The 7759-nt window shown below is 40.5% G+C and overlaps 1 long non-coding RNA gene across 1 annotated transcript in view; it reads left to right on the forward strand.

Annotated features, from left to right (window-relative positions):
• LOC115279179 overlaps window positions 1–4155 on the forward strand; it is a 7408-nt gene extending 3253 nt beyond the window's left edge. Inside the window, exon 2 of the long non-coding RNA XR_003903265.1 lies at window positions 3581–4155. This is a non-coding gene — a long non-coding RNA (uncharacterized LOC115279179). The remainder of the gene's footprint in view (window positions 1–3580) is intronic.
• Window positions 4156–7759: the final 3604 nt, after the last annotated feature.

Consider the following 7759-nt stretch of genomic DNA (forward strand, 5'->3'; position numbering starts at 1 on the left):
CCAGGAATGAATCCCACTTGATCATGGTGGATAATTCTTTTTATATGCTGTTGAATTCGATTTGCTAGTATCTTGTTGAGTATTTTTGCATCTGTATTCATTAAGGATATTGGTCATGCACACACACCTACCTGACTCTTTCAGGGCACTACTTTATAAGATTTTTTCCTTTCCAGGCTTCCCATCATGTTTGAGGTTGGGGAGGAATATTGGTCAAAGCAAATATAAACAATATGGCTATGAAACGCCTCTTTGAAAACTTTAAACTTGAATTCTTAGTGAGGCTTCAACTATTCAGATGCTGCAAGAACTATTTTTGAAAAATGACTCTGTCTGTGAGCCCAGCAGGGAGGTCAGTAGAAAGATTTTGAATGTTCCTATATTTATGACCAAGTGTTTTCAATGCTATAAATTACTACTGTTCAACAGTATCCAATTCTCAGGGCCAGAGGGGATTATTCTTTCCTTTGCCCTTGAAGTTAGGGGTAACTGTGTGACTTACTTTGACCAAAGAATGGAAACCGGACATATTTCACCTCCGGATACGGGTACTTAATTGCCTGTGCTCAACAAGGCAGCCCTCTCCTCTCCTCTTAACATGGTGAGATTCACAACGTGTACTGAAATGGGAGTTCTGTGAAACTGATGAAGCTGGGAGTCGTGAGCCAATGTAGGAAAACAGCTGCCCTGGGAAGTTGCCCAGTCCATAACACATTTTGCATGACAGAGATACAAACTTTTTTGTGTTAAGTCAGTGTGATCTAGAGATTCCTTTTTACTGCAGCAAAAGCTCCAATATCATGACTAGCACGCTTTTCTTTGGCTCTTTCTCTTACCTTTATAAAGTTGAATGCCTTCCTTCATCCCTACCTACTTTTCTAAAAGGAGGACTTGGCTCCAGTGTTTGTCTTTCTGAGTAGGATACAGGGAGACAGGGTCCTCTTCTGGTTTCTGAGCTTTATGTGAGTCTGGAGCCCCAGACAGATTTGGGAGTCAACAGCATTAAGGAATGGTTCAATCCATGCAAGTGGATGAAATTGCTATAGCAAATGTGTGAATGAAAACACAAGAGGACAGGGGTGCCTGGGTGGCTCAATTGGTTGAGCATCTGACCCTTGACTCAGCTCAGGTCATGAGCTTGTGGTTTGTGACTTTGAGCCCCTCTTTGGGTTCTGCTGACAGTGAAGAGCTTGCTGGGATCCTCACTCTCTGCCTCTCCCCTGTTCACATGCACATTCTCTCAAAATAAATAAGCAAAGAAAGAAAAAAAAATAACATAAGAAGACAGACATGGGAAGCAATAACAGTTAAGAGATAAGCAGTGGAGGAAGAAATAACCAAAGAAAGAAGGTGAGATAATGTGGTAAAAGGAAAAAATATCTGGCCACAGAAACCAAAGGATGATAAAGTTTCTAGAATGAGTGGTCTAGAGTTTCAAGTGCAATAGCGAAATAAAGCAAATTAAAGACAAGGAAATACTTATTAGACATGGAGAATTGAACACATACAATTATGACCACTTTGTAATAAAAATGCAGTAAAAATGAAGGTAAATGGGTTAAAAATAAAAAGGCATTTCCTTGTAAGCACAGAGTTAATGGGAGAAGAGGAGGAGGTCACAGCATCACAGAAATACAAGATGGAAAACAGATGGAGGAGTGTTAATTAACCAGACAGATCAGAGAAAGGTGAAAAGTAAGCCGGAATGTAGCAACCTACAAGAAGGTTAATTTGAGCAACAGTCTCAAAAAAGTACCAGAATTGGAGGCAGCAGGTACTTCTGACGGTAGAAATATAATTGAGCTAAAAACAGAAGATTTAGGTAAATTTTTAAGGGGTGTTTATAAAGCCAGATGCCCTTCTACATGCTATATCGCAGGGAGAATGCCACTTCCTCACTGCAGCGGAAATCTGGTTTACCAGTGGGCAGACACTGGGCTTGGGGCACTAGAAACACCTGAGGGCAAGGGAGGTATACCAGACACGAGAGATTGAGTGCCACATTCTGACTCCTGGGTCCCTTGTCACTCTTCTGCTCTGCTTCTAGAACAGTATGGCGGCCACACTACTGGAGGATCCTAAGGGCCCAATAAAACAGCTCAGCCAGATCCCCCGACAGTAAGACCATCCATTAACCGCTCTGCCACCCACAGTTTCCAAACAGCTCTTTGTTGTGTCACTCTTTAAAAATATGAATTAAGAATTTAAAATCACGTCAGTTGAAGAAAGCCTTCAAGACAGAACAAAAATAGTTAGCATTTGGGAGGGAAAAAAAGGGCACCTGGCAGGCTCAGTCGGTAGATCTCATGACTCTTGACCTCAGGGTCATGAGTTCAAGCTTCATGTGAGGCATAGAGATTTTTAAAAAGGATAGGGGGAAAAAGGATCTTAGAAAACATAGGGAGCAAAATAAGACTCTTGAAAACACGTAATACTAACGTATTTACAAAATAAGAGGAGATACAGCATCTATGGAAAAATGGGATTCTGTAAAAGTAGGAACAGCCAGAAAACAAAAACTATTTCTTGAAATTTGAAATTTGATAGTCAAAACTAAATATGTAGCAAAAAGATTAGAGGATAATATTGAGACACATTTTTTAAAAGCAGACAACAGGTAATATAACACATAAAATAGAAGATAAATGACAGAGCTAAAGAATCAGGCCAGGAGGTGCAAAAAGTCTGAAAATGTAAGAGAGGAAATTGTCAAATGTCTAAAGGAAATTTCTGCAAACTGAAGGTCATTTGTTCTTAGACCAAGAGAGTTCACTGAGGGCTCAGAACACTAGATGAAAAAAGACCCACTTTAAGGTATGTCTTCAGGGGCACCTGGGTGGCTCAGTCGGTTAAGCCTCCAACTTCGGCTCAGGTCAGATCTCACGTTTGTGGGTTCGAGTCCTGCGTCAGGCTCTGTGCTGACAGCCAACTCAGAACCTGGAGCCTGCTACCCATTCTATGTCTCCTTCTCTCTCTGCCCCTCCCCCTCTCATGCTCTGTCTCTCTCTGTATCAAAAATAAATAAAACATTGAAAAATTAAAAAAAAATAAGGTATGTCTTCATACTTTGTTGCCATCAGATCACTAGAGAACAAAGTAAAAGATCTTAAAAATTTCCAGCAGCAAAGTCAAAGGATGTCAAGGGAAGTTCAGTAAAAAGAACCCCATTTCATTTTTTTTTTAATGTTTTATTTATTTTTGAGACAGAGAGAGACAGAGCATGAGCGGGGAGGGGCAGAGAGAGAGGGAGACATAGAATCGGAAGCAGGCTCCAGGCTCTGAACTGTCAGCCCAGAGCCTACACAGGGCACGAACCCCCGAACATAAGATCATGACCTGACTGAAGTCGGAGGCTTAACCGACTGAGCCACCCAGGTGCCCCAAAAGGATCCCATTTCAAATATGGTACAGTGATTGCATTGTGTGGTGACAGATGGTGGCTACACTTGTGATGAGCATAACATAACATAGAATCACTATGTTGTACACGAGAAACTAATGTAACATTGTGTGTCCATACTCACAATAAGTATACAACTCATTTGCATGTATAACTGCACTAAAAAAAATTTTTTTTAAGGATCCCATTTCAGAACTGTTTCAGACATCTCAACACTAATGTTGGAAGCCAGAGATGAATGGAACAATAACTTCAAGATTCTGAAAATAATGATTTCCAATCTGGAATTCGATATCCAGCAATCCAGTGTGAAGATAAACGTTGAAGTCTCAAAATATTTATGTCCCAAACATCATATCAGGAAGAAACTGGAAGATGTGCTCCGTCAAATGGAAGGAATAAAGCAAGAGATCCAGGAGATGGGAAGGTGCAGGACAGCAAGTCTAGAGAACACCCAGTCTACATGGGTGCAAGGTGGTGGAAGGCTTTGGGAGGTGCACCTCTGACAGAGAGATGGACTCTGTATATTTTTGTGATGTATTCGAAATATTGAAAAGAGAATTACACTTCTGGGGAAGAATTTGGGAATGAATTAGTGACAGGTGCCTAGAAAATTAAGCAAACAAACACTGAGGCAATCAACTCTAGTAAATATTTTTATTATTCATTCCAGTATACAGTGTTATATTAGTTTCAGATGTTCAGTGTAGTGATTCAACACTTCATACAACACCAGCAACACTTGGTGCTCATGACAACGGTTAAGTGCACTCCTTAATCCCCCCCCCCCCGCTTTTGCACCCTCCCACCCGCCTCCCCTCTGATAACCATCAGTTCTCTATAGTTAAGAGTCTGTTTCTTGGCTTGCTCCCCCCGCCCCTTACTCTGCTCATTTGTCTTGTTTCTTAAATTCCACATGAGTGAAATTTTATGGTGTTTGTCTTTCTCGGGCTGACTTATTTGACTTAGCATTATACTCTCTAGCTCCATCCATGTCATTGCAAATGGCAAGATTTCATTCTTTTTATGGCTGATCTACTAAATAGAAATTGCATTAGGGAGAAATTATAATAAATTAAAGGATCACAGGCAAATAGTATCCACAAGATTATAATAACACAGAATATTGATTTAACCAAAAACTATGATAATATCTGAATAGAGCAGATGTGCCGAAAGGGAAATGTCTTAGTTCAGACTGCCATAACAAAATACCAGGGACCGCATGCATGGCTTACCAGGAGTGGATTTCTCACAGTTCTGGAGGCTATAAGTCCAGGATGTTAGCAGGTAATTTTCATTCTGCAGCCTCTTGTCTTGCCTTGTAGGTAGCTGCCATCTCACTGTGTGCTCACCTACCTTCTCTGTGCAAGTGTGGAGAAGGAGGGGAAGCAAACTTCCTCTTACAAGGTGCTAATATGACACAAAGGCCCATCCTCATGACCTCATCTGACCCTAATTACCTTCCCCAAACCCCTTCCCCAAATACCAACACATTGGGGGTTAAAGCTTCAACATAATGAAGGGCGGTGGAGGGACAGAACATTCAGTCCATAATAAGAAGAGTGTGTGTGGGGGTGTGTATGTTGATATGTATAGTGTGGTAGAGCAAGAAAGTGGGCAGTATGAAAGCTAAATCCTTATCTTGCATAGCAAGTGAGTGTACCAGAGTACACTCTAGATAGCAGTACAGTCTAAATGGGATGATTAGAGGAGGGTTTATTTACAGAGGTGTAACAGTTGGGGAGGAACAAGGGATAGTGCAGTATTCCAGGGCTTTGTAGAAATTGCCTTGTTAGCAACCCTAAGCCCAGAGGGTTAAATGGAGTACATGGGAACACAATCTAGAATGAAAACCTAGCTGAGTAGCCTCCTTGGGAGAAGCACTGACCTCCAGTTGAGGAGATAGCCAGCTAGAGCGAATGGTCAAGAAGGGAGTCAGGGAGATAATTATTTTTATCTCACTGTCTTTTATTACTTGCTTTCTCGGATCTCCTCTCCAACTTCTCCTGACTAGAGAAAAACTCAGCTGGAAGCCAGAGTGCCTATTCATAAACCCATTGCTATGGTCCACACAAGTGAATTTCTCTGAATAGAGAGCAAGGAGAAGAGTAGATCCAAGGAACAAATGGAAGATACCCAGTACAATTAAAAAAGAAGGAGGAGAAGGAGAAATAATAGGCATGTAATCCTCTTATGTACCCAGAAGAAACCTAAAGCAGTTGAAAATAGGTACCTACCTGAAATGAAAATTGGAAATAGGGAGACACTAGGATGGGAACTGCTTTTTTTTTTTTTAGTGGACTTCGTAGAACAACTTGACTTTTTATAACTAAATAGAACTTTGATAAAAATTATTTTTAAGTGTTCTTTGTATTTGCAATGAGAAGATCACTAATGACCTTTTGATCTGCAATTTCAGTTAAGTGATGAGAATTGAGGTCAGATTATGGCGGGTCAAGAAGAGAAGCTGAGATCATTGGGAAATGAATTCTGAAAGCCAGCCAAATTGTGTTAATCAGGTGTTTAGTAAGGGTCCGCAATAGCCGGTCAGTTCGTTTAGATAGATGGAAGGTGTGCCACATGTGACGTGTGTGTTAATGTGCTCAGCCTTTTAATAAGCTCTCCATCCAATATTTTGGACCCATGTGTATAATCCATATGTCCTATATGTTCATACACAATTTTAGCATTCAGAATATCTTTTCGAGCTTTTAATTATTAAAATCGTTTCTGGCAACTATTTTTTTTGAAAATATGTATTTATTTATTTAGAGAGAGAGAGAGAGTGCATGTGGAAGAGGGGCAGATAGAATCTCAAGCAAGTTCCACACTATCAGTGCAGAGCCCAGTGCAGGGCTCAGTCTCACAAATCATGAGATCATGACCTGAACCCAAATTAAGAGTATGATGCTTAACTGACTAAGCCACCCACGCATCCCCTGGCTATTATTTTTTAACCTGTCCCCAGAATTTCTTGCCTCTAACACCCATTCCTCCTGCTGTATTTCCTTTGTGTACCTTCCAAACTCAGACTCAAAGTCTGAACCATCTTTGACCTCCTCATTCATTTAAAAAATGTTCTTGCTAAATGCCATAAGTTCTATCCATTAAATGTGTTTTTTAATATTTTTATTTATTTAGTATTTTTAAAAGTAATCTCTAAACCCAATGTGAGGCTAAAACACATAACCCCAAGATCAAGAATCACATGCTCTACCAACTGAGCCAGCCAGGTACCCCTATCCATTAAATATTTTTAATTTTTATTTCTATTTCTCCATCCTGGCTGGCTCTGACAGAGGTTAAGCTATCAGGATTTGTTGACTGTCACTATGCACTATCTCTCTATGCCTCTAAACTGTATCTTGAATGGCTCCCTTTATTAACATGGATTTTGTGATCTTATTAGAAACTGCTTTTCTAGTCACACGTCTTACAACTTCCCCTTTCTTTTTTTTTTTAATTTTTTAATGTTTTTTTTTTGTATGTTTTTTATTTATTTTTGAGAGACAGAGAGAGACAGCGCAAGCAGGGGAGGGTCAGAGAGAGAGGGAGGTACAGAATCCGAAGCAGGCTCCAGGCTCTGAGCTAGCTGTCAGCACAGAGCCTGATGCGGGGCTCAAACCCACGAACTGTGAGACCATGACCTGAGCTGAAGTCAGACACTTAACCGACTGAGCCACCCAGGTGCCCCACTACTTCCCCTTTCTTGAGTCAAACATGACTCTCTTAATACTCCTAAGATTTCCAGTCTCCATGCTGGTGTTCACATTGTCACCTGTTTGCAGCACCTTCACCCTCAGTATCTCCATGTCCAATCTTTCCCATTCTTCAGGGCCCAGGTCAAATGCTTTCTCATTCCTGGGGTGGCTCTTGAAGATGCTTTCATGGAAGATATGACCTCTTTTTCTGAACTTCTTATTACTGTCTCTGAACCTTCTTGTGTTCTAGTATACGGCAGGGGCGGGGGCTGGTTGGTGGGGTAGGCCTCACTTATAAGCAACTTGAAGGAAGACTCCCTGTCTCATTCATCTTTGTTTTCCCTGAGCACCTAGCATAGTGCAGCTCATAGTGTGTAAATATACACAATATTCAGTACATTTGTGTGATTTCTTAAATTAAGTAGCTAATCTTTCCCTTGCATTATTCATGTGCAGTTGGCATACAAAAAACATATAAGTCATGTATATCATTTGGTAAGTTTGGACATATGTGTATACTTGTTATACTATCAACAAAGTCAGGGTAATAAACATCTACATCATTTTTGGAAGTTTTCTTGTGTCCCTTTGTTTTGGTTTGGTTTGGGATTTTTTTGGTAGGAATACAACATGAGATAAACGTACTTAACAAATT

This window comes from Suricata suricatta, chromosome 15 (assembly GCF_006229205.1).
Source record: "Suricata suricatta isolate VVHF042 chromosome 15, meerkat_22Aug2017_6uvM2_HiC, whole genome shotgun sequence".
In the NCBI taxonomy this organism is placed as follows: domain Eukaryota; kingdom Metazoa; phylum Chordata; class Mammalia; order Carnivora; family Herpestidae; genus Suricata; species Suricata suricatta.